General features: G+C 43.5%; 1 protein-coding gene across 4 annotated transcripts in view; it reads left to right on the top strand.

Annotated features, from left to right (window-relative positions):
* Positions 1–7,813: 7,813 nt before the first annotated feature.
* The window catches only part of LOC105908672 (BCL9 transcription coactivator), a 31,073-nt gene continuing 11,386 nt past the window's right edge, over positions 7,814–27,500 (top strand). For 2 of the 4 annotated variants that reach the window (XM_012837230.2, XM_012837229.2), the window contains exons 1-4: positions 7,814–7,895; positions 12,790–12,984; positions 22,602–22,682; positions 27,453–27,500. The exon at positions 27,453–27,500 is cut by the window's right edge and continues 442 nt beyond it. The gene's annotated coding sequence lies outside the window, so the exon portion shown is untranslated. Of the gene's footprint in view, positions 9,180–12,789; positions 12,985–22,601; positions 22,683–27,452 lie in introns of all 4 variants that reach the window. The other 2 variants (XM_031583875.1, XM_031583864.1) reach the window with 2 other exon arrangements.

Raw genomic sequence — 27,500 nt, 5'->3', positions numbered from 1 at the left:
AAACAAACATACAAACACAACCACAGTTTAAGTCAACAGTCACCCAAGGGCAAGTACCAGCATGTACTTACAAGAGTGAACATGCCCCTCTTGGGCCAGCGGACTGGTACAGAAGATTTGAAGTGCAGCTGACACATGACAAACAATACTCAAGATATGTCACCACACATCAAAAGAAGTGCTGTACACACAAATGACTGAACCAGCATTTCCATGTCTTGTTGGCGTTCTGCAAATTGGACATATGACTGTTAATTAAAGATCTGGAAATAAATGAGGGTTAATAGCAGACAGCAATCTGTGTAATGACATCCCTTGTTGTGGAAACCTCGTCATGGCAAAACACAATCCTAATGTCTTTGCTACTGCTTTGACTGTATCTGAAAGGCATTTTATATATGAGTGGGAGACGGGCATACTTGAGTATGGAATTTCACGGAGAACACTGATAGTATTCTTAGAACCACTTGCACATTCCACATTCCAGAAATGTGACTGTAGAACTGCATGCTGTCTTATCATTCTGACTGTCCTGGGTTCTCTGTACGTGGTCACTGCGGAGTATGGCTATTTCAAATGACACATCCACTTACTCATAGTTTCTGTGAACAATATCTATCTAGATACTTAAGTGATGTGTAGTAACTTAAAGTAACCTTAAAAAAGTAACCAATGAAATTGTCGCAAAACACAGGTACCTTGCACATTTTTGCAGTGTTGATTTATGTACAAGATAAATGGACAGCCTTCTTGAGTGGAACCAACCATCAAAAGCACAAAGTACAAGTTACATGTGTTAGATGATGTAGATGGATGCTGTTTTCTGAAACATAAACTTAGACTGCAACATTTAACATAGCATGAATTTCATTCAGACATGACGAAATCCCCATATTTTTCCTTTGTGGCTCACTATTAACCATATTCAAATTCTTTCCTCTTTCTTTCTCTCTCTGCATACTCTGTCTGTTTCTCATAAGTAAGGAGTCCTCTTTGCGTCCTCTTCGCCATAATGAAAAGAACTTTCCAGAACACATGGAAGTTTCAGTTTTATTTCAAGACTGGAGGTGTGTGAATTATTCGCATACACACAGAGAAACATACACACACACACACACACACACGCACATACACACAAAGAAACACACACACACACACACACACACATACACACACACATACACATACACACAAAGAAACACACACACTCAGCAGGACGACTCCTGGATCACTGAACTACTACAGAATAAAGACCCTAAAAAATATGCACGAAAGAGAGGAGAAACCAGCAAAGGCAGGATCTGTAGAAAGAGAGATAGAGAGAGAGAGAGCATAAGAACGAAAGAGAAAGGGAGAAGGGGAGGGCTATAGAGAAGGCAGGGAATGAGAATGAGGGAGGGCACAGAAGGGGACAGAGAGACAGAGCGACAGAGTGGAGAGAGGGAGAGACAGAGAGAGAGCGAAAGAGAGGGAGAGGGAGAGAGAGAGAGAGGGAGAGGGAGAGAGAGAGAGAGAGAGAGAGAGAGAGAGAGGGAGAGGGAGAGGGAGAGGTAGAGAGAGAGAGAGAGAGAGAGAGAGAGGGAGAGAAAGAGAGAGAGAGAGAGAGAGAGAGTCAGTCAGGCCCCTTCTTTGTAAGGAAAGAATGTGGGGAGGTTGGTGGAGGAATGTGGAATGGCTCCCAGGGGGAGAGGGGCTGAGGTCTGGAAGTAAACATCGCTGCTGTGTGTGTGTGTGTGTGTGTGTGTGTGTGTGTGTGTGTGTGTGTGTGTGTTTGCCTGCATATGTGTGCGTTTGTGTGTATGTGTGTGTCGAAGGCGAGAGAGAGAGAGCAGTAGGGAGTGAGAGAGGTTACAGTATGTGTGTCTATCAGTCTGGACTGTGTGTGTGTGTGTACGTGCGTGCGTGCGTGCGTGCGTGCGTGCGTGCGTGCGTGCGTGCGTGCGTTTGTGCGTGCGTGCGTGCGTGCGTGCGTGCGTCTGTGTGTGTGTGTGTTTGTGCGTCTGTGTGTGTGTGTGTGTGTGTGTGTGTGTGTGCATGTGTGTGTTTAAGACACTATGCAGCAAAAGGGAGGGCAATCTTTTAGCATTACAAAGACAGTAGAGCATGCATGCTTTTAAGATAAACAAAATATGGTGCAATAAAAGTCCACAACTGGGCTGGGTTTACAAAGCCTTCTCCTCTCCTGTGTCCTCATCCTTAGCAAATCAGAGTTCCTTCAGTCTCTCTGTGAATGCAGGCATATTATCTTCAGTCTTAATTATTTATCAGTTCAGATTAAAGCTGTATCCAGAGTATAATCATGTATTATAAATAACCATCTGTGTGCGCCTGCACACAAACTCATACACAGAAACTCACACACACACACACACACACACACACACACACAGCATGGTCTTGTGTGATCTGTGTGTATTTGCATGGATCTGACTGTGTGTCTCATTTACTTATTGGCGCAGAGTACATCTACAGGGATTTGGACGTGTTACGTTAAGCAGCTGGACAGACACACACACAAACACACACACAAAACACAGACACACACACATACAGACATACAGTATATTGCACACAAATACTCGCCTTCAAACTGTTACTCCGCTATGACTTTTAAATGCACAGCCTGCGGCACTACAACTGTAATTTAATTTGCTGTAATAATTAGAGAGCTTATACATGACGAGCATCACCCTAACTTCCACGTCTCTCGAAGAACACACACCTATACACACACACACACACACACACACACTTTTTCTTTCTCTCTCTCTTACACATTTTTAAACTGTATTGTCTGCACAGGAGTACAAAATGGAATATGTGTTTGAGAGAGAAGGGTGAGTGAAGGAAGAATCGAGAGAATGAGAGAGAGACACTGAGAGAAAAGGAAAGAAAGAAAGAAAAAAGAAGGCAAGAAAGTAGTAAGAGTAAGAAAGATACAGTAGTGAGCGTAAATGGATGTCAACAACATTTTAGGTTTCCCCTCATGTTTGCGTTGGAAGCGTGAGCATAAGTGTGCGTGTGTGTGTGTGTGTGTGTTACTTTCTGAACAGAACCACAGATGTCATTATCTATGCACTTTGTCTCCATGGCGATTCCCTTGTTGTTTCTTGTTTGGAATGCTGAGTGTTTTCTGAGAATCCTAAGTTCCGTCTAGACGATGAAGTTCCTGTTCTAGAACACACAGGACAATATCATCATGTTTTAAAAGTTCATATGGGAAAGACATACTCAGAGAGGGAGGGAGGGAGAGAGAGAGACAGAAAGAGAGAGAGAATAAGACTATGATGTGTGTATCTAAAAGAAAACCTTTACATAGACTAGTTGAAGAAATACAGAATAAATGTGATAGGGCTCCATACAATCACATGCAACGGTCAAATGTTTGCAACTCAAATACAGCTTTGCTACACTCATGTAATTCACATAGTTGAAGATGCTGCAAGAAGAAAACAAAAGAAGAAAATTACTCTAAATGAGGGGCCTTCTGGTCTAGTGAACACATCAGACACCATCACAGTTGCCAAGAGGTGATAAAAGAACTCTGGGTTTGTGCTTTTGTGCTACTTTGACCTCTACATGAGTAACACATGTCATTTAAAGTGTATTTCTCCCAGGGAGCCTTACTTGTGCCCAAGGATGCTCATTAAATGACTGGCTTCTCCGAGGAAGAGGCCAAACACTGTGATAAGACTTTAGTTCTAGGGAGGAGCAGAGCTTTTTAATGAGTAAAACTGGACTTTTTGTTCAACCTTGTAAAATTCAAGTGAATAATGAAGAGTGATTCAATGCGAGAGTTATGCCTATCAATGCATAAATCTAGTATCCTTGGATGTGCAAGTAGTTTAATTACTCATTCAAGGAAGAGAGGGAGGGGAGAATGTGTGTGTGTGTGTGTGTGTGTGTGTGTGTGTATGTGTATGTGTATGTGTATGTGTGTGTGTGTGTGTGAGAAAGAGAGAGAGAGAGAGAGAGATTAAGAGGGGGGGGGGGGGGGGGGCATATTTTTGTGTCAGTATATCATGGGGAAACAATGCCAGCCAGCAAAGAAAAACTTGTTTGGACAGCTAAAAGGGAACCATGAGATGTGGACAGCTGTAATAAGTGCTCAAATACAAAGACCCAATACGATGGCTGCACACTGTGTGTGTGTGATTGGCAGTTTGATTGGCAGCCAGTGGCATTTTTATGTCTCAGGGAGTTCATGAGTTGGTGTGTTTCCTGAATCTGGACACCTGGGCAATGTTAGTGAATCCATCACTGGTGCTGGTTGAATCTTTCAGTGGTAAAACCCGAGGCATCCCCATTGTGTGTTTGGTTTTCATCAGAATGCAGCTGCCCATAGTCAGGTTGCTGGGCTGAGCAGTTAAAGGAGCAGGGAATTACCTCACTGTCTTAGTATTTTCATGGTTATATCCATTGGACTCCAAGCTCAACTACGGCAGAGCATGCACTCAAAAAATCTAAGAATAAAACCCACAAAAATGTTAGGAAATATCTAACAAGAAATGCCACATCACAGGTTGCCTCTAATCTAGTGCTCTCTGGAGAAAATGGAAAATCATGTAAAAAGGTTCTTAGTGTACGATTGTGTGTGTGTGTGTGTGCGTGCGTGCGTGCGTGTGTGTCTGTGTGTCTGTATGTCTGTGTGTGTGTGTGTGTGTGTGTGTGTTTGCTTACATATGCAAAATTTCCATCCCAGATCCCGACCCAGTCATGGCTGATAGTATCCTTTGAGTGGTGCTCTCTGACTAGGTTCATCGCTAAATAGGTAATTGATTAGGATGACTCTGTCTTGTTCAGCCTGGTGCTGTAAGGCATTGTTAATCAATGGCTTACCTGACACAGGGATTTGAATGGAGAGATGAATGAAAGAAACACAACAGGAATGAACTTAAATGGGTTTTATGAAAGGGAGTTTCCTGCAGGCCTGTTCCGAAGCTTGGAACATGTAATTTCTATGTAATATGTGTCCTCAAAAAGTCTGTGTATAGGCCTATTTGTGTGCATGTGTGTGTGCGTGTATGTGTGTGTATGTGTGTGTTAGCTGTGCATGTGTGCATGTATTTGTGCGTGTATGTGTGTGTTAGCTGTGCATGTGTGCGTGCGTACATGTGTGTGTCCGTGTATGTGTGTGTGCGCATGTGTGCAAATGTGTGGGTACACATGTCTGTTGGAAGTGAGTTTTATCAGTGTGATATCACAGTGTCTCTAACTCAGACTGCCTATAGGCTATTAGACAAAAAGCTTTTATACACATACACATTGAAGGGAGACAAAGAAAAAGAGAGAGAAGTGAGCGACAGAGGAAGAGAAAGAGGGAGGAATAGAGAGAGAGAGAGAGAGAGCGAGAGAGAGCGAGAGAGAGAGAGAAATTCAAACAATGGAGAGGCAGTTGTTTCATCACTTCAGCACATTGGTGGTTTGGGGCTGGCAAAAGCAAACGAAACCATCAGACATGGCTGGGATTAAACACACTTCTACAGGGACAGGGTGTGCCGTGTGTTTCACAGCTGCCTGTCTACACACACTACTACCTCTCTGTATGCCTGTTGACCTGTACCTGGCCCAAGGGTCAATGTATTTGGCTGTACAGAAGCTTCTTTAAGATCTTGTCCAAAATAGTTTTTCCATCCTTGTTTCACTAACTCAGTAACTATGTCATGACAATTTACCAAAGTCTGTTCATTCTTCAGTTCTTCTTTTTAATACACTGATGGTGATTGGCTCTAAATAAATAACACAAACCTAAAAAGTAACAGTTGACTAAAATACTTTCACCTCAGGCATTTCCTCAATAAATCAATTTGAATTATGTCACCATTCTTTTGTGGTCACAAATATTGTCTCTGGGGAACCAGGTATGTACTTGATAATTGTAAAAAAAAAAATGAGTGGAAATTTTATTAAAGCGATGGGAGTAGCTTGCCTTGCAGTATCTGCTAAGTGGTTAAATTATGCAGGTGGCTCTGTAACTTGATATAGGGAGAAGCCATCGTCAGTGTCTATTTGTGTGTGTTGCTCACACACAAGGGTGGGTGTGCATACACCAACTATCTCTCTCTCTCTCACACACACACACACACACACACACACACACACAAACAAATATTTATATCCCTGCCTGCCTGAATTATTCAGTTCACTGAAGTCAATTAAATATAATGGAAATTCAGTTCACTGGAGTTATTTATCTGAAAATGGAAAAAATTCAGCACACATAAATTAACTCTCTCAACTGGTCATTTTTCCCACTGTGAACAGTGCAGTGAATTATAAGATCATTTGAATGAGCCTCCTGACTGCTTTTCCCTGCCCTGTCCTGGATTCATGTAGCCGGGAAGCCGGAATGTCGGAACACTGGCCTGGAAAGCCCTGCTGGTGTGCATGTCTAATGGATGCAGCGTCTGGGAAAACTGCCAGACTATTGTTACACTGCCATAGGCTCAATACACACGAACACAGACACACTTAGATATGTGCAGTAACTCACACGCAAACACACAGGCACACAGGCACACAGGCACACAGACACACACACACACACACAATGACTCACACATAGACACACACAAAAATAAAAAGGAGTATGTTGGTTCATTTTCTCAACATGTTCATCAACATGTTCTTCTTAGCCATTTTACTCTACCTGCTTTGGGAAATGTAACTGCACAACAAAAGTTTTTATACAATGTACATAAGAGAGGGGCAGAAAAGCAAAAGGATAAAGAGAGACTGAGAGAGAGGGAGAAAGAAAGAAAGAAAGACTGAGCAGTTGTTTGCTCTTCTCCCTTTTGCATAACCGTAAGGCAGATTGCCTTTCAATTGTTTGTGAGGAGGGTGTATATTGACAAGCTCTAAGTATACAGTATAGCTGTTATAAACTGCATGCATCAGTCATGCAAGGCCATCTCGCTCAATTAACATTCCAGAGAGGAGCACATCTATTAACTTAATGTCAGTGCAGATGTGATCAAAGTGGTCAATGATGGCTAAATGTCAAAGAACATTGTTGAGCACTCAAGACATCAAACAAAAACACAAATACAAACACACACACACACACACACACACACACATACACACATGTACACACACACACACACACACACACACACACACACACACACACACACACACACACACACACACACGATTCACTCCTTAGAAAATGATAAGAGTGCCCAAAGGCATAATAATATGTGTGACAACATTTAATACAAGCAATCTGAGAACGGTCTTGCATATTTAATCGAGAACATTTTAAATGTAATTCAAGCATCAAATTAAGAAAGTGGGAATTCAGAGCTGTGCCTCTTGAGTGTGACCCCCCAGACAGACACACAAAAACACAGGCAGACGGATGGAGGACTTAATTTCAATCAAAGGTGGAACTTCAAATTACTGTAAATGTTGATATCAGTATTACGTCACTATTTCATAATATATGGTATTTCATACTCTTGCCTATTTATGAGCCTTAAACTTACATTTTCAGCATTATGGACCTTAACAGGCCCTCAAATTCCCTCTGAAGGCTAGAGGAGTTGGGAAGTGGGAGAAAATGGGAACTTAAACACCTAAACATGAATAGAATATAGTCTAGCACACACATCCAGTGACGGGCCTAATAATAATAATGTTGATGTTGTTCTCCGTCCGTATTCGCATGCCCCCGGTGTAGCCTATGTTTCGCCCGACTTTGAATCTGTCATTAATATATTCTCTGCCACACAGACCTGACCTAGAATTGCTACTTAGAATTCGGACGAAACCAAATGACAGACGAAGCGGGGGGTGGAGGAAGGAAATCTTGGCGATGGATACAATCTAACAGGGCCACTTCAATCATCGCGTAGGGGGTGGCGGACTGCTGTTATCAAGCGTTGTTCCAGGTAATGTTGTCATTTTTTCCCCACAAATATGATATTTTAGCGTGAATTTGAAGGATACGGCGACCCACGAGAGGTGAATGTTTGTATGGCTGAGAGAGGAACGGGGGTATTCGTGGTTGTTGCTCACCTCCAGTTTCCAATGTGGAAGCCCTTCTTCCATGATACCGCTCTTATGTCCCTCTCGCTACCCCTCCTATGTTTCTCATCTACTTTCTCCATGCTCGGTGGATGGAGCAAAGCGATCAAGAGATCTAAATGCTCACTTGAACGGATATGTCGAAGATCCGGTGGAATACACAACCGAAATGTCGCTATACTGTGAACATACGAGGGACTGGTGCGAGATATCATGCGCGTTCGATGAAAATAAATAGCCTCTACACCGTATGTGGGATGACATTTATCTAAGAAAATAATGAAATGCGCCTTTGATTGCATTAAATTACCAAATGCGATCTCTTTCATTGTGCATGCTCATGTAGGTAGGCATAACAATGAGCATATGCGACTATATCACTGCATATTTATGCGATAACATTTCGTGTTTTTCATTTTTATTTTCTCATTGATGCACCGCTGGTTTGGCTAATAGATCAGGCTCACAGCCTCGGTAGAATTCGATAGCCTGTCCAGTTTGCTTTATCTGAACGCAGAACATGGAGCATTCGTGTCGTTTTATAAGTGCACCACAATGTTAGGTGATTACTACAGTAATATTAATGCTTTTCAACGCGTTATCTCCGTTGTGTGAGTCATAATAAGTTGGATCCCGGGCGTGTGGAACACAAGCTTGGTTCTCTAGGCGGACTTTTGTCTGCACAACCACCGGGCAGGAGAGAAGAGGAAAAGCCTCCCCTCCCCCCAGGTTCCGCGGAACAGGAACAACTTCTTTAGGAAGAAAAAAAGTTGCTCAAGTTTGGAACGTCTTGGAGCAAGGGGTAGGCTACTTTTTCTACTCATTATTGGGAGCGAATGCACCGCCGAGATTTACTGGATAATAGTATAATCATTCTGGAATCGGAGTTCTTTGGTGGATCGTACTTTCGAAAACTGTTGTTTTGTGCAACGCTGGATTTCAACCGAACTTTCCTCGATTTGAAGGCTTCGCTTCGGATAAAAGGAACTCTGGTTGTGTATTAAGTTACCTCTCTTGCGAAAGAGACACGATGGTAGCCTAGGCATAGGCGCCCAATTTGGGTTGGGATGTTCGTGAACTTTTTTGAATAGCAATGGAGGATCTACATTTCTGTGTTTGGTCTAAATTAAAAAGCCATATCGTAAAGGGTAAGTAAGGACCTGTTGTATAATATTTAAGTGTAGCCTAGCCTACTTATCTCAGCAGACCTATCCGTCTATCTCCTTGCTGGTCTCCCGATGGAACAAATCAGTTTGGGCAATACTGTTCCCCTCAGCAGCCATTTAGAGTAGTCGAATTTCCAACAAAGTCAAAACATTTTGGGATTGTTAATCTGGCACACTGTAACAGCGAAAGTTTTGAGTGCAAGTGATGTAGGTTGCAATTGTTGCATTTGGATAGATCGAAGTCTATTTCACTATTGTTTGCTGTACAAATTATCCTTTTGATGTTTTTTTAACAGTTTAGGTTATATGCTACCTATTTTTGAATTCATAGGGTTATGACTTCTTTACCTCAGAGTGGATTATTGTGGAATGTTAGAGCACGTGGGTTTCAAACAAACAATACTAAACACGGCGGTACTAATGTTATCATACATTTGAAACTCAGACGTCTATTTCGCCGAGTTGAATAGCCACTTCATGGTGTGACGCTCTTTGGTTTCAGCGACTTTTGTTTGGGTCCCCATTGAAGTCTGCGCAGAGCCGCTCAAGTTTACTACGGGGCCGAGAGAGTGAGAGCCAGATTCGGTTACACTCCCGTGTGTGCTCGCGGCTCCAAGGCGGCTGTTGTCACTGCGGGCCAGGGGCCTCTTGCTGTAAGGCCCGCACTGACAACCGACGCCTTGGAACCACGACGATGAAAGAGTGGCTCAGACAAAGAGTAGAATGGTATCTGGAGGAATGCTGTAGTGTTTGAACAGTTTCTTGGTAGTTGTGCAACAATATAACTCCGACAAACACCGTATTGATCTTCGAATTTTCTGAGGAAGCAAGTTAACTTTGTATCGTCTTGTTTATAGATCAGGCCTAACAGACACATCCTAACCATTAGAATTGTCTCGTTAAAGGAGCTTTTCCTGATGCCCAGATTGTTGCCGTCCCAATGTGGCCTGTTGTATTTATGTCTTTCTGCACTGTTACCATGACCTATATCTGCAAGGACATTAGAGCTGTAAGTGTCTGTAAAGATATGTAGCTTATCATTTAGGAAAGGATATAGTCAAATATGTTACATCAGTTAAATTAATTTAGCTAATTGGAAGCGGAATGTCACTTAGTGCGTTATATTTTGTAATACCTAAAAGTGTATGCTAACGGGTGAGAGTAAAGGTATACGTTGAGTATCTTCCTGTCCTTTTTGTTGTTAAGACAATGTTTGAGTTAAGTGCAGCTGGAATTATGAATATCATTGTAGTTTTTAGAGTATCCTTTGCTAGTGTTGCCTGGTATGGATGTGCTCATATCCAATTACCCAGTTGTTTGTATTGAAACCAACACTTAATGGGGAGGAAAGGTAAACTTAAAATCTTTTAAAACAAGATGTTTCTCACGTCCCCCTGCATCTTGCAAGTCCTTTTCTTTGTGTCAAATTACATTATGGAAATCTCATAGAGGCGGCCGTGTGTGTATGCCAAGATCTTCACCTGAATTGTTGATGCCTGAGTAGGTGTGCAATTGGAAACTGAGTTTCAGTGCAGTCCATGTATGTGTGGCAATATACAGCAAGAGCCCAGATAGCACATTTTGCATGCCTTACAGATGCATCGCACACTCTAAAATTACATTGGAGTCTCTGTGTGTGTGTGTGTGTGTGTGTGTGTGTCTTCCTTGGAAAAGACTAAAGAGGATCTTTGAAAAATCAAGGTGCAAAGTAGGCTAGGCTCTGATTTAACAGAAATCCCAGCCATACAATACCCTGTGTGGACGTTGAATGTATTTGTGTGTGCCTCTGCATGCAGTTGGCCCCTAGTCTGCTCTCTTGAGCACTATGATAACCCGTGTCTGGCCACACAAGTGCACTTCAGTGCCCTGAGCAGGCCTCTCTCTATGGTAGGAGGAGTGCGTGCATCACCAATACTAAATAACAGTTACCATATACCTTTACCTTTTAACCGATCATTTACCACACATGGTTTTCCTATGTCCATAATGATGCAAAAATAAATGTATAAATGTACTGGTTGCACTGCCTGCCTGTTGCTTTAATATTGTAATTCCTCTGGTTTAATAGATAGTTTTCTGCTTTGGCAAACCAGTGGTCAGGAGGCCATTTTCAGAAGATATTTTCATATTGTTGGCCTTGAGCTTTGAATTGGTGATGTAGGGAGTTTAATATGGAGATCTTAAACATCTCTGGGTGTGATTTGAAGGCTAATAGAAAGGTACAGAAGATCTGGGTTGTGTGTTGCAGACACACAGACAAGCACAAAACATAAGGGCTGTATTCATTGTGGATTTTCTAAAAACTGCAGTTCACATACATCAGTCAGCGGATGCAGCTTGCAGGTGAGGTAGATGCTACCAATCTTGTTTCGGCAAAGAGGCAGTGGAGGATTGGGATTTGTTAAAGGAGATCTTTCACTGGGTCATTGTAACGCAACCAAAATACTGGTTTCCTGTTCAACACCCGGTTTATGAATGACTTAAGATAATTGAATAGTTGTGTCTTGCTTGTTTTGGTGCTGTCTCTAAAATACTTTAATTTCAAATATCTAAGTCAAGAAGTGTCTTGCTTCATCTGTTTACCCTGTCCGATGTTTAGCCTTCCATGTGTTTACTGATTTAGTCTGGAAACACCTGTTATGGGCCAGGGAGAGCTAACCTGTTATGGGCCATGGAGAGCTGGTGCCTTGGCCTACACAATTGTTGCTACACTAGTCACACTGTCAAGACTTGCAGATAGTGACATTTCTATGCAAATGTGAGAGCATTGGCCTAAACATGTCTGTTTGTGAGTTCTGCTGCATTGCTGTTGTGACTTAGACTGTTAACAAGAGGTCAGAAAGGTGAATTTAGGAGGGAGGGAAGTGTGTCAGTTTAATACTACTTTGAACCAGGGTCATCATCAAAGGAAAGTCAACCAACAAAACTAACTGTTTAGTATTCAGTATTTTGATCAAATGCTGGGTACAGCATTTTGTATTACTCCATGGCAGTATCTGAAATCCATGATGAGTTCCAGTGTTTGTATCGGTGGGTTTGTCACTTATGCTTGCCTACAGAGTGCTTGATGGTTCTGCTCCCACCTACCTAAATGCTCTTGTAAGGGCAAATGTTACACCCAGGATGCTGCGCTCTTCTAGTGAGCGTCGTTTGGCACTGCCGTCTGTGCAAGTACGGCAGTCCAGACTATTCTCATTTGTAGTTCCACGTTGGTGGAATGAACTACCCAGCACTACCAGAGCAGGGGCGTCCCTCTCTACCTTTAAGAAGCTTTTGAAGACCCAACTCTTCAGAGAGCACTTCCCGTCATAACTGGCACTTCGACTAGTGCGTAACTTGCAATTACAGCAGTTACATTTCTGCACTTCTTTCTTTCTTTCATTTTTATTTCATTTTGTTATATTTCTTATGTAAAGTAGTATTTATTTATTGTTACACCAGGTTCTATTGCTCGTAGCTTGAATATTCTCTCCCTTGTACGTCGCTTTGGACAAAAGCGTCTGCTAAATGACTAAATGTAAATGTTTAAGAAGCCTCCTCATCAGTTTATTCTGTGTCTGTATTCACCTTTCCTTTCCCTCTCTCTTTCCAGGTTTGTGATTTGGATACCTTTACCGGCTTATTCTGGGATTTATAGTTTTTTTTTTTTTTTTTTTAATTGCTGGCCTGAACGTTGGCATACATCACAATTGGAGAAAAAGGCGAGCAGTGGTGATCAAGGGAACCGGTTGGCCAATGCCACTGATGAGGATCAACACAGACCTCTGACTTCAGGGGATCATTTGAGGTAAGACAGTGAGCGAGGGCTTGTGCCTCCATCTCTGCCAGTGACTTTCTGATGTGCTTGTATGCTAATGTCTGCATAATGCATGTTAGTCTGTGGACATATAACGTGTGAGTACTTCTGGTGTTGTAGGCTGTTCCTTAGCCCAGTGTTGCTCTGTTAATATTTTGTCCAATAACAGCTTGTTATGGCCGATTCAGTGAGGCCTTTACTCTAACGTGAATCCTGGTTGCCGGCATGTAGGATTTGCATGTGTGTTTGTTTGTTTGTCTGTCTCTGTCTCTTGCATGGGCAGCGTTTTCCACATCACACAGCAAAATAAAGACAATGCTAAGGAATGCAGGCCGAAACAGACAGTGACGCACAGAAAGAACCAGTCTTTCCCCTGGTGAATGACTCATCTCGTGTACACACACACACACACACACATACATACAAAAGCTTGGACACACAAACTCTATCTCTTCCTGATAACATTCCAGTTTACTGACACTTTGTAGACAGAGAAAAGCCCTGTTCGCCCCGCTGCACAGCATGTTTTACAGTGCCCCAAAGCCCCCAGTGTGGTCTCCGTTTCTCACGCACACAGTGAAGACGGCACTGAACTCATTTCCTGAAGAATGACCACCATTCTCAGAGGCATAAAACTTTTACTTAAAGTGATAGTCCTGTGTTTTTTTTTTTAAGAAAAAAAGTGTAATTCCCTGCCGCAGTGTTTGTGACACTTGGGCCAGTTACAGATTCTTTTTTTATACAAAAAAAAAAGTACAAAACCATGACCCAAAAACACAATGGATCATCAGGGACAAGAGACTGTGTCTTGAATGGTGCCAGGTCTTAGAAGTCTTCCTTGTATCAGATGTGTGAAATTATTGTCAAATCTGTTAGTCATTTTTAATGTCTCCAGGGGAAAATGGAGCTATAGTGATTCTGCTCAGTCAAAAAAAGTTTATGGTAGCAAAACAAAGGGTGTTGCTGCCTACCTGCAAGGCCTCGAGTCCCGATGGGGAAGTAAGGTCATGCATCACCAATGGAGTGGTGTAGGTGTTTTCAGGACAGGAACAGTGAATTGGCCATGGATGCTAGAAAACAGTAGTACAAGATCTGAAACAGTCTGTAGACAGATTATGCTTTAAAATGGGAAATCATGTTTTGTGAAGGAATTTGGTACTTTTATATTGTCATACATATGGATATACAGGCAAATACTTGTCGTTGAAGTCGTTTTCACAGTCAAGGTCATAAATTAGAATTTTAGGAACAAGAACAAATTGTGTATTATTGCAAGAGACCAACTCTCTGGGACTAGTGTGTTCTCAAACATTAAATGTGTTTTTTTTGTGTGTAGGAATTGGATTAGTACTAGGAAAAAAGCAGAAATGCCACAATCCGTGAGCAGATTGTTGCAGACAAGTGACTTAGTTTCTCCAGAACTGGCTTCCAAAGGGCCTCAGTATACCCCAGAATGTCTGCGTTCGTGCATCGCTGATGCATACAGCTGCATTTGTGTCTGTAAAGTATACTAGTTTTGTGTCTGTAAAGTATACTAGTTTTGCTGTTACAGACACGTCTGGCAGTGCACAAGGTCAGTCACTCAATCAAAGTGTTTGAAATATTATCTCTACGTCGTGTGAATCTACTGCAAAGACTGTTATTTTTTATAGGTTTCTAGTTTTCTCTGTCCCTTCATAACTATTTACTCTTAAAAAGTGATAGCTACCTTAAATAAACCCTACTCTAATTTTATCAGCGGCTCTTTAGTAGTTTTATTCCCAGGGAGCCAATATACTAATGAAAATGTCCACCTTGCTTTGGATAAAAGCGTCTGCTAAATGAGTAAGTATTGTAAATGGATTTTGTTTCCTCTTGACCCTGAGCCAGTGCTTTAAAACTTGCATGCACATTTGCAGTCAACGTGCGCTAGTCTGTGCAGATCATATTGGTGACGAAATGTTTGCAGAACTGTGTGCAGACTTAAACATAGCAGCGTCCCAGGCATTATACTTAAAACTTAAGCGATCTTCTGCCTACCTTCGTGTAATATTGCTCATCAGGGCTTCTACATGGTTACAGTCTGAGTTGACCAGCTTGGTCATCCTTCGTCTGTGAAATACTTCATTTAGAAGGCTTTGATTTCAGGGCCCCTTGAAAATTGTTACAAGCTCTGACTCAGCATGCCATGCACCGAGTGAGTGTCTTGTCTTCTTGTGGGGCTGTGGTGGTGATCATGATGATGCTTTGATCTTAACAGAAGTGTCTTACTGGGATTCTGTAGCGGCTCATAGAGACACGACTCGATTTTGTATCAGTAAACTACTGGATTGAAGTACTGTGGATTCATCACATAAATGCTGTATCTGGGAGCCTCTCATGTTGTCGATTTTCAGTCTGCTGTCCAAACAAAACACCTTTTGGCCATTTGGGGTGAGCCTGTAACTGTTTTTGGCAGGTCGATTCAGGTTTGTACATACGAGTGTTCAAGTGCTGTTCAACCTCAAATCTTATGTATTACTGTTTGTTAGTCAGTCATGTGACTAGACAATACTCTGTGGCATGTAAAGTTATGGTCTCATCTTTGTTTAGCTCCACGTCCCTCTCAATTGTTAGTTTTTATTTATTTTCAGTCGGTGATATTTACCCCCATTAGTGTGTAATGAAGGAATGGGTGCTTTGTGGATTCACTGTATCCTTTCAAAGTGGGTTATGTTTTGATTTTTCATTATTTAAAGCTGCTTTAAGTGTTACTTTCTCGGAATGCTAACAATAGCTGGTGTATGCATTCTGAGAGCAATTATGAAAATGGATGTTCTGAGGGGAAAAAAAATCCTGTGGGCCTGGTAACTTCTGAGCAGCATGTTATCCCTACCTGCCAATTATTTTGCACGAGCCCGAGCACCGCACCTTCAGTGGACAAGGGTAGGCTGCTCTGGGTGCTATGTGAGAAATGCCAATATTGCTTACAGCATCTCTAAGAGTCACTATTCAGTGTCATCTCCAGAGCTGGCATGATGAACACTATTACATTTTCAAAGCAGTGCTGGTATTTCTGTAGCAGTAAGTTTAAAGAAGAGAAAGATTTGGTCTTGATGAGTCACTGTATAGTACCATGAGCACCAAACTATAATGGAATGAAATCGAAGGAGGAGTGTGTACTCTGGTCACCTACGGGCATATAATATACAATGCTTTATTCATCATCTTTTATGGTATTTTGGTGATGGAGACTCAAATAATTGCGAGTAAAGATTGCTGTTAAAACTTGACATCCAAGCTGGAACGTCTGGAGGTGCAATGTATCATTTGTAATGGAGAAGCTCGCACTCTGTGACTACAATGATAAGAGCTTCAATTCTAACCGTGTGGCCTCACGCATATAAACTAGCAGTTGTGAAATCATGCAAGCAATCCTGGAAAGAGGAAAAAGGTAGCCCCTTTGAATTCGATTCTGTGAAATGTGTTTAGTAAGGGTTATTGGTGACCAAGGCTATCATTCCAAACAGATTTGCAAAATGCCGTTTAATTTGGCCTTGACACCTGGAGGTACAGCTGAGCTTATAGGCGTGATAAATCCGTAAAATAAAAACAAATTGGCAGTGATGACCGTTATGTCGTATAACATTGAATTATGTAGTTAAAGGCTGATGCATATGCCATAGTGAGACAGTATGACAGGGAGCTGATGGAATAATTTGAGAGAACATTAACAGCAGCTTGATGGAGATCCTTTCTTTTATTTGTCATTAGCATTTGTATGGTAAGTTGAAATGCTCTTGAAATGACAGGAATGTTTCCGTGGTAAAGGTCACCTTGGTGAGACACTTGGCATTTTAGAGTTGTGATCGGACATCTTTCTGACAGCGCAGTCTCAGGAGTACAGTTTGAACTCCAGACCATTGTTGTGTTCACATGGTTGTAGCAGAAAGCTAGATATCTATTGAATATTCATATGGTGGTATTTGAGACGCACGATTAAATTAATCATTGGGTGCTTTGGGTAGTACTGATGTGTTTGGATACTACCAAGTTCAAGTATAATACTAAAAACATGAATTGCTATTGAGTACATGAATGTTAATGAGTGTAATGACTCATTGTGTTTCCCTTTTTAAATTGAGACCAAATGTGCATTCCTGACAATATGCCTTTTAATGTACGTACTTGAACAGACCGCTTTAGCGCCGTACAGATGGCACTGTGGATCTTGTGTCTTCAGAAGGCAGGGCTGCTTTTGGGAGAAGGCCTGGGTCTGTATGGAGATTTGTTTAAGTTAAACTAGGTCTGCTGTTCAGGGAGCTGCCGGTGTGCCCCAGTAGACGGATTTCATTAACATTTTATCTGTAAAGCATGAAGGCCTGGATCAGAGCAAGGTATTCGAACACTGAAAGAGCTTTGTGAAGGTGTCCTGGGATAAAATGACTACACTTCAAGTAGTGTGATTCAAGGCTGCTTCCCTTTCATTTTCTCCATCACCAGAATACAGTCAGTCAGGTCCGCTACTGAAAGTGATGAGTGTCGTTGTTGGTGGCTTATGATGGCTGCCTACAGTGAAGCTCGGCTCAGGGTCTACGGGCTGTGTCTTGGCAAGCAGGTTGGTGGTGTCGCTGTGGTGGGTACAGCCGGTCCCGTTGACATTAGGTGCCCCGCCCCTGCCCGCTGTGGCATCCTTGCCTTTCCTCCACTGCCCAAATGATCCGGCGGTGACCCTCAGTGACATCCCACAGTGCGCTGGGCCATCTGCCTGTGGCACAGATGTAAGGGAATTGGGTTAAATGGGCGCTGCTAATCTGGCACTGCTATATCCCTGTGTCTGTCTGTTTCTCTCTCTCTCTCTCTGTCTCTCTCTGTCTCTGTCGCTCTCTCTCTGTGTGTCGCTCTCTCTCTGTGTGTCGCTCTCTCTCTCTGTGTGTGTCTCTCTCTCTCTCTCTCTCTCTCTCTCTCTCTCTCTCTCTCTCTCTCTCTCTCTCTCTCTCTCGGTCTCTCTCTCTTTTTCTCTCTCTCTCTCTCTCTCAGCTCCCTTCTCTCGTCTCTCCATTGGTCTAAATCTTCTAAAATCCTCCTTTTGCACTCTTCCCCTATTGTTGTGCTCTCCGCATCTTTTCCTGTCTTCTAGTAATTTCCCAACAGTGAGCTTTCTCTCTCCTTTTTTTTTTTTTTTTTTTTTTTAAATCTCTTTGTCCGTCTGTCTCAGACTTTCTGTCTGTAACTCCTGACTGTGTTGACAGACGTTCTATCTATAATGACTGTCCTGTTGCTTTAGTTGTGTACGGCACAGATTCATGGATTGTCCTGAGTTGATGCCACTTTTTATGCCACATCTCAGCAACTGAGAAACAAAATGGCTTTTTGGGGTTTCCATCGATATCCCCCCTTGCGTCCCCCAACAGGGGGATCTCTGTGTCGGAGCCTGATGTGTTTTCTGAATGGCTGCCTTTCTCTCTCTCAGACCCTCTGACCCATCCACCCCTCACCTCACCTCTCCTCTCCTCCCTGACACGTCGAGCTTGTAAACGCTGGCGGGTCAGGCCGCCGTCTCGCACCATTCGGAGCGCGGCAGCCAAAACCAGAGAGCTGGGGGGGGGGGAAATGCTCCCGCCATCCCTTCTCCATGTTTCCTCTCACACTCTTCCTCTGGCAGACACTTCTGCCCCACTCTCCCCTTTTCCAATCCCCCCCCCCCCCCCCCCGCCACACCTCCCCACCAGCCTACACTTCCCTCTTCCCCTCACCCCCCCTCCTGTTTCTCCTCCTCCTCCCCTCACCCCTCCCTTCTCCCCATGTCCTGTCTCTCCTCTTCCCTCCTGGGTCTTCCTGATCTGCTTGTTTGATGACTGGAGGCTTAACCCCATCCTGGGTTGGCGTGTTTGTGTGTGTGTTTTGAGTGAACGATTGTGTTGGTGTGTATGTAAGTGCAAGTGATAGACCGTGTGTGTGTGTGTGTGTGTGTGTGTGTGAGAGTGAGAGCGAGAGACAGAGAAAGGGGGGACTGTTTTTGTGTATATGTGTAAGCAAGTGAAAAACTGTGTGTGTGAGAGGACTGTGTGTATGTGTGTGTGTGTGTGTGTGTGTGTGTGTAAGAGGCAGAGAGGGTGTGAGAGGACCGTGTGTATGTGTGTGTGTATGTGTGTGTTTGGGGCGCTTGTTTTCTGAAGCATCACTGTGGTGCCTAGGCCAGTATGTTACCGTGCCAACGTCCCTCCTCCCACTTCCACCCCCACCCGCTGGCTGTGTCAGCGCTGGCTGCCATGCTGGACTCTTTCACACACTCACAAACACACACACACACACACACACAGACACACACACACACACACACACACACACACACACACACACACACACACTCCTCTGTGCCAGGCCATTTAAACGGACCATGTCATTCCAGTGGAATGTTCAGCACACAGCCAATTCAGGGTAACACAGGGACAGACTGCTCATGCTCTCCATGGTTGTGTGTGTGTGTGTGTGTGTGTGTGAGCGACACACAGAGAGAGGGAGAGTGTGTGTGTTTGCATTTGCGAAGACCTTTTGCCGTGTGTTGCATGGCCTGTTTCATTCAAATGTGTTGTGTAAGATTCAGATTGGCCAAACAAGAAAACAAGAGGAGCGTGCACAGACACACACACACACACACACACACACACACAGGTGTGATCTGGGGTTACAGTAACGGTTACTCCATCAGATCAAAATCAAAGCCAGACACAACTCCTCCTTCCCCAGACTTGTCTGCCTCATCCAGCCCCTTCATCTAATCACATCTCTCTTTCTCTCTTCCTCTCTTCCTCCATCTCCCCCGTTCCTCTCTGCGTTGCCTTTTCTTTGATGCTTATGCTGAAGTGTTCAGCAGCGAAAGAGTCTGAGGGAAATGAAGTTGTCTTCTCCCCGAGAGACAGGTCTGAGTGAGTGAGAGTGCGTGGGATGCCCATCTCTCACATAACCCCACTGACGTTTGATTGACCGCTGCCATGGAGGGTACCTTTGTGTCAGACCTGTTTCAGGTGTCAAGGAGTTGGCGTACTGGATGTGTTAAGGTTCATGTTTTCTTTAGGCGTGCCTGTTTGACTGTGGTTCTTATTTGCATAAATATTTGGTTATATCTATTTACATTCACCTGCAGTCATTCTGAAGGCATTTTTATGACGAGCAGCTTACAGGCCAGTGAAAGCATTTATTTTTCTCCACATACTTACCCTGGGAGTGGAACCTTTTTCCTCAACAGGTACAGCTTGTTGGCTAGAGGGTAACTCTGTGGTCGAACAGTGTTCTTTACTGTAAAGGAGTTGGCTGAGAACCCTGCCATGGGTTCTGAAGAGAACCTGTCTTAAGAGGCTTTTAAGTCCATTTAGCGTGTACATGACAGCGCGCCACCAAAACAAAATCCACCAAAAATCCTGAAATAGAACTGAAGAGCTCTGTGCCAAATTGCATTGTAATCTTAATTGAAGAAGGGCCTTATGGTAAAGCCTGGCACTGGGTGTGCACTGGGTCTGGGTGATGGGAGTTAGCACCGCCACTGTGGAAGCCATGTCTGCTGACATCATCACCAGCACAATATGTGGAAATTGCAAGTAATCTCTCATAGATGCGAGAAATTATATTACTCAGTTATTTCGCATATAGTGATTCCCGAATCCTTACTGCCAATCAGTTGTCAAGGCTGATGGTCGGTGTGAGAAGCGTTCGGATCTCCAGTCAGGGTGATGCTGCCCGGTGTTCGGATCTCCAGTCAGGGTGATGCTGCCCGGTGTTCGGATCTCCAGTCAGGGTGATGCTGCCCGGTGTTCGGATCTCCAGTCAGGGTGGTGCTGCCCGCTGGGAGATTGCGGGTGCTGAGATGAGACCTGCTGGTGTTTGCTCTGCCCTACTGTTGTGAATAGGGCTGTTGGTTGTATCGGTCTCATAATGATGTGCCTCTCCAGCAACCCTGCAGGTACACGGACATCATTTACTAGGATGATTGACTGTGTGTGTATGTGTATATGCTTCTGTGTGTGTGTGTTTGTGTGTCTCTGTCTGTGCATGAGTGTGTGTTTATGAGAACAGTGTGGTAGGCAAACTTGTGTTCATTATAGAGAAGTTTTAGTCCCTAGTGGCTGTTAAAAAAAATCTAGGCAAGATTTTTTTTTTTAGGCCAAAAGCATTCGTCAGCATCTCTGAAGGCCAGAAAAGTTTTGTAGTGCCTTGATGAGCTGTGTTCAGAAGCTGTTGGCATCGTCTCACCCCTCCTCTCACACACACACACACACACACACACACACACACACACACACACACCTCCCCAGAGGGGCACACACTCATTAAGCCTCTTTAATTACTTTATTGATTTCAGATCATCAAAATATATGAAAACCAAGCAAACAGCACACAGACACACACACTTTCAAAAAGATGGTGTGAGTGTGGGACTGGCTCTGTCAACTAAGATGATTGATGATTAACTTGCTTGTAACTCTTGAATTAAAATGCACGTGTTTAGCATAGAACAACAGATGCTGGCCAAAGGGTGGTGGAGACATGGCAGTTTCATATCTGCATCCTGTATGGTGGCTGATTGTCTTGACAAGCCAAAAACCCAGTCACGGCAGATGTTTTATGACGCCATTCCTCACGGTACTCGTGAGGGCGTGCAACCCGAGAGGTGGGAGAATTCGGCACAGAATAATTGGGTGATGGTGAACTGGTTGGTGTTGGAGTGCACAGAAGCATTGGTGATGGTGAACTGGTTGGTGTGGAGTGCACAGAAGCATTGGTGATGGTGAACTGGTTGGTGTGGAGTGCACAGAAGCATTGGTGATGGTGAACTGGTTGGTGTGGAGTGCACAGAGGCATTGGGTGATGGTGAACTGGTTGGTGTGGAGTGCACAGAAGCATTGGGTGATGGTGAACTGGTTGGTGTGGAGTGCACAGAGGCATTGGTGATGGTGAACTGGTTGGTGTGGAGTGCACAGAGGCATTGGTGATGGTGAACTGGTTGGTGTGGAGTGCACAGAAGCATTGGTGATGGTGAACTGGTTGGTGTGGAGTGCACAGAAGCATTGGTGATGGTGACGTGGGCATTTGTTTGCCTTACCACAGGGATTTTATATTGGGGAGAAAAGGGCCTGGAAAGGGTGAAAGCGGTGAAGAGAGGGGGCATCTTGCATGGGACTTACCTGTCTTGACTCGATGTATCCTTGGCAGTGTGGCCCTCTGTTTGGTTTGACGCCATCTGAACACGTATGAAGGGAGAGGGGAATTCGGATGAACTGAAATGAATGCAATGATTTGCTGCAGTGCAACTTAGCTGAACGTGTCACGACTGACAGACCGAAAACGACATCCACGGCTAAAACAAAGAGAGCAGCTTCTTAGTAGAAATGATGGGAAATTAGAACGCTGACCTTAATGATCCACGCAGACACCCCCGCTACACACACACACACACACACACACAGAGTGGATGGCCCCCTGGTGTGGACCGCCAGACGGTAAGCAGATTACAACTGAGCACACAGAGTAGCATGGAAAGAAATAGAATTTACTGTGCTGCTGCCCATGCATGTCTCCACTGTGTGTGTGTGTGTGTGTGTGTGTGTGTGTGTGTGAGAGACTAATATCTATTCTGTCTGTCTTTTCTGCAGGCTTTGGGTCCTCTGCCATTGTCCTTATCCTACACACAGACAGACATGGCCACATTAATATCCCGGTGACACATGAAGATGGTGAGTGACTGCACACACACACGTACACGTGCACGTGCACGCGACATGTTACACGCTGTCCTCTTTGTTAACACTCTAAGGCCAAACGTGGTCACACACATACACACACACTCTCCACACAGGCAGAGTGTGAGTTGAGCCGTTGGGTTTATTTTGCACACAGGCAAAGCTTGTCCCCTCAGCCACAACTCTAACCAATCAATTACTTCCACAGCATACTGTACAAACTGCCATTATATCTCCCTCCTTTACGGACATTCAGAGTTTGAAGAACACTAAACACACACACACACACACACACGGCACTGTGTCATGGAAAGACAGCTCTGAGGTAGAGAGGTGTGTGTGAGCGGAATGTGGAATGGTTGAAAAGTTCACAGTAAATATTTGAAATGGCTGGCATTCAGGAGCAGGAGGTTTGTGTCTCTGTGTGTGTGTGTGTGTGTGTGTGTGTGTGTGTGTGTGTGTCACTAAATGAGCCAAACGGCGTCACAGAGTTAAATTTAGCCCGTAATCAGTGGCGTGCACACGTCACTGACTCCATCTCCAAGTTGTGTCCACAAATGTCACACACTCCAGTATCTAATTTACCCCCAATTTTCTTTCCCTGTGTCTTTCTTCCCTCTCGCTCTCATACATAAACACACGTAGTTTATGTTTACCTTAGATAGTGTTTTAAAGTGAGGACAAAATGTAATGCTTCAGTGTTTAACTTGAACTCCTGTGGAAATGGGGGAAAAAACTAATATATTTTAAGGAAAAAGTGAAGGGAGAGAAAAAACAAAACAAATATTTATTTAGTTGTTAAATAAATAAATAAAGAATTCCATTGGCTGCCAACCAGTCTTTTCAGAAGCCCAGGTGCAAGTAATGGCTTAATCACGATGAGTCACCGAGGCCAAAACGCCGCTGACCAAACATTAGATTTTCGACTGAACTAGCTGTCACAATGAGACTCCAGACAGTGGGCTGAAGGAACCTTAAAATTCAAATGTGGTATTGCTTGTACAAAGACGAACTGTAATGAACAAAAAGCAAAAATGGCCTTGAAGCAGTCTGGATAAGTGAAGGTCTGTCCTTCCCGCAGTCCCAGGAGGTGCCTAGGCCATCAGTGTGTGAGCCAATGTCCTGAGGCGCGTGAACTTAAGGATAAGGTGAGGCAGTGTGGCAGCCATGAGGGAGGCAGGAGGGGGGAGGTGGAGGACATCCATGGAGAAAAATAGGGAACGCATAAAAATGCAAGAAGATATTAGCATTTTATCTGCATTTCGACTGCCAATGTAATTGACTGTTTTTCCTTATAAAAGGGATTGAAATTGAGTGTCTCCATTTCCACTAAGCACTACATTAGCTGAGTTCACTGATTAGTTTTCTTTCTGTGGTGGAAGAGGCGCTATATGGTTAAGTCACTCGGCATGTTTCTTAATGGAGTGGCTTTGATGCCAGTGCCTTAAAGAGAGACGGCCATAAAGCTAGATGAAGATGCGTTTGAAGAGGAAGGAGGAGAATCATTGCAGTGAAAATGAGCGAGAGGGAACCGAAAGACCTTAACCGAGTCAGAGCTGCATTTCGAATGGGATTTGCATAAATGTGTTTGCGCTGTCAGTCAGCTGACGTGTGTGTTTGAGTGTGTGTGTGTTCGTGTGTGTGTGTGTGTGTGTGTGTGTGTGTGTGTGTGTGTGTGTGTGTGTGTGTGTGTGTGTGTGCGCGTTGGGATTGGTCATTTCAGAATTATGTGGGTCTTCGCATAATAGACTTGTACAGATGCTTTTGAGGTGTCTGTGTATGCAAAGGTAGTAGGTAGTGTTTGTTTATTTCATGATAATTACATTCAAGCTTGCATATATGTTGTAATATATTATAATGTGCAATATATTGTGTGTATGAAGTGTAGAGAATAGATACATACGCAGATTTGTCCATGGTGGGGAAGTGGCCTCAAACATGGCATTGATTGGATCTACCAATTACCTCTTGGCTTGTTTGTTTTGTAGTCCTCTGGTAGATTTATGATCGCATGGCTTCTCTTTGGTGAGCGTGCAGGCCTACGAAATGAATTGGGTGCCGAGATGCGGGGCTGGTATGGGGTGGGGTTTTTGGAACCGTTGTAAACACACGGAAACATCAGGGTTAACACGGAGCGCTGGTGGTTTGGCGTTGTGGCGCGGGTGGTTTGGCGTTGTGGGGGGTCATTTTCCTGGCGGTGCTTGAGGGCAGTGACGGCACTCCGTTCCCTCAGAGGGCTGGTTGCTGGAAACGCTCTGCGGTGATTTTTCGGGGGACTCTTTTGGGAGTCTGGCATGCCATCTGGTTCTTGCTGGTAAACTGTTGGCATGCCGATGGAGCTTGTTGTTGGCATAAGCTACTCGTTGATGGTTAAACATCGTACATCTGTACTAGGAAGAAAGTTGATGTGTATGAACCAGTGAACAAATACCCTTGGGTTCTCTGAAAGCTGAAGGTTCTACATTGTGTGTGGAGTTCCTTTGCTAGGAACCAGGGTCCTTAAGGGGCAGAAGGTATTTACTTTTTTATTTCTGCTAGTAAGCCTTCTTCAAATGGTTCTTAGTTGTCTATTGGTTGTGTCCTCTGTTTCAACCAATGAAAAAAAATCATCCTGCAGTTGGCAAAGCATGTTGTGGATATGGGCTTGAAATAGGACCATCACCAGCTAGCCGTGTGTTACCCACAGACTTGTCTATATTTCATAGATGGCTAACAACTGAGGCATTGGGTTTGATGCTCCATTATAATCATCTAATATGGGGGAAAGGAGAGGAAAAAGGGGAGGGGGAAACCTCTGATTGCCATGACATGTATATTTTATTCAGTCAGTTTAATATCTAATATTATAATTAATAATATAATATAAAATAATCTAATATAATAATTGTAACGTGTGGTGTGTGTTCCTCTTGCCGCCGTCTCTGTGTCCCTCCTGTCTTTCTAATGGTTGCGGCTACTCTTGTTCACCAGGGCAGCCAAGGCATGTGCTTTGCACAGGTGGAGGGGAGACCAGTTATTCCTAGCTCAGGTTATATATAGCCCATATACTCTTTTCAATTCAAGTCAAACCATAGTTATGGGCCAGTGCCACATGGAAAATTATTGTGCCCATTTTCCAATACAACTGGGAAAAATCCAGTGATATTCTGTAAATATAATAGTGCAATCCAATGCTCTTTTTGGTTTGATATACTGTATTCAGCAGAAGGGAGTACACCCCTTTGAAACATCACTTAAATGTCAAATTTTTCAGTACTGTAATTACATTACTTCTAAGTGGGTTATTTGCAAATATGTAGATTTTAAAACTAACTGTTTGGATTTACTGTATTAAAAATACAGGCCCCGCTGTAGGAACGCAATGCCACAAAAGTCACTACCTTTTATTACTGAGATTCAAATCTTTTAATTTCTTTTAATTTTCAAATTTTCTGCCGTCGCCTGGCTCCGCCTACCTATTGCTCTCAGCTCAGTTTTTGCTGAGATTGTAGTCTGGAAACGTTATTAACAAGATGAGATGGCTAAGTGCAATGACGTCGAAGTGAAGCGTTTGTTTCTGAATATAGTGACCACAATGGCGGCAGTGCTAGTGCTAGACAAAGCAATACAAACCGTAATAGCAACGCTTGGAAACGTTGAACATTTTTGCAATTGTGCAAGTAGCACACTGTCTGTGACCTTAATTTTGGTGTTCAAAAATTTCATGCAATAAGGCTAACTACAGAACCACATTGGAAACCACAGAAGTACTCAATTTAGTTTCGGTGATCGCTGGTTTTCCAATGCCGAGTTCACACTACACTATTTTAGCCCAAATTTTCTTACTTCTCACCTTGCCGAATTTTTTGGGAGATTGCCAACAATAGCCCCAAATCAGAGACTATAGCCCCAGATCAGAAACAATAGCCCCAGATCAGAGACAAATTGGGGCTGGATGTAATAAGACCTGTGATCCGAGAGTGACTTTCCGATGCATCTAAATATCTGGACCTGTCAGAGAGTCCAAATCCTGTAGTTTGAAAAATGTCGTGACTCGGTTGTAAATGGCAATGAAAGTGGCGACGAGCTACAGACAAAGGCACAGCACACAAACAAGTTGGATTGCTCGTTTCTTATGGGCATCCATTTTTGGAAGAAACAAATCCTGTCCCGTGCATGTCATTCCCCATGTCAATTGTTTTCCTCTATAGCGTCTGAGTAATACTCGCACGTCGATCTGATTTGTGTTGAATGCATTATGCATATGTGTATTTTGAATAGGTTTCAGTAGAACTCCTGTGGTCTCTGACTGTGAGTGTTCCAAGGTCTTTTTTGCTTACAGTATTCAGTGCTTTGGAAGCAGGCCTAAATATTTTTGGGATGACAATGTGATCTGACATTGTGGTTTCTCATGTTGCAACCGGAGAATGGGGGTTGGGGGCGAAAATAGAGGAGCCATGGTGACATACTCACACACTCACACACATAAAAACACACACACACACACTCACACAAGATGGGCATTAGTGTTTTTGGCTCCATAATTCCGTAAGCCTTGTGTATTCAATTTTTTTTATCGTTTTAGGAGATGGTCTGTGATGATCTTTAGAACTGTGGTTGAAAGTGCGTTATTGGGACTGTTTAAAATCTCTGCATTGTATAATGTTCATTAACATATATATATATAACAGTGCTCTAATATTTTCATTAGCCCTCCTGATGTTGCGCTGCTATTCTTGTGTATGTCTAATATTCCCGCTCTGTGTCTGTGTGTTTTCCTTGCAGTGTGCCAAAGAGTTGTAAGAGCTCCTGAGGGAGACTCCATACATTCCT

This window comes from Clupea harengus, chromosome 2 (genome assembly GCF_900700415.2).
Source record: "Clupea harengus chromosome 2, Ch_v2.0.2, whole genome shotgun sequence".
NCBI classification, from domain to species: domain Eukaryota; kingdom Metazoa; phylum Chordata; class Actinopteri; order Clupeiformes; family Clupeidae; genus Clupea; species Clupea harengus.
This window is presented reverse-complemented; position numbering and strand designations above follow the sequence as displayed.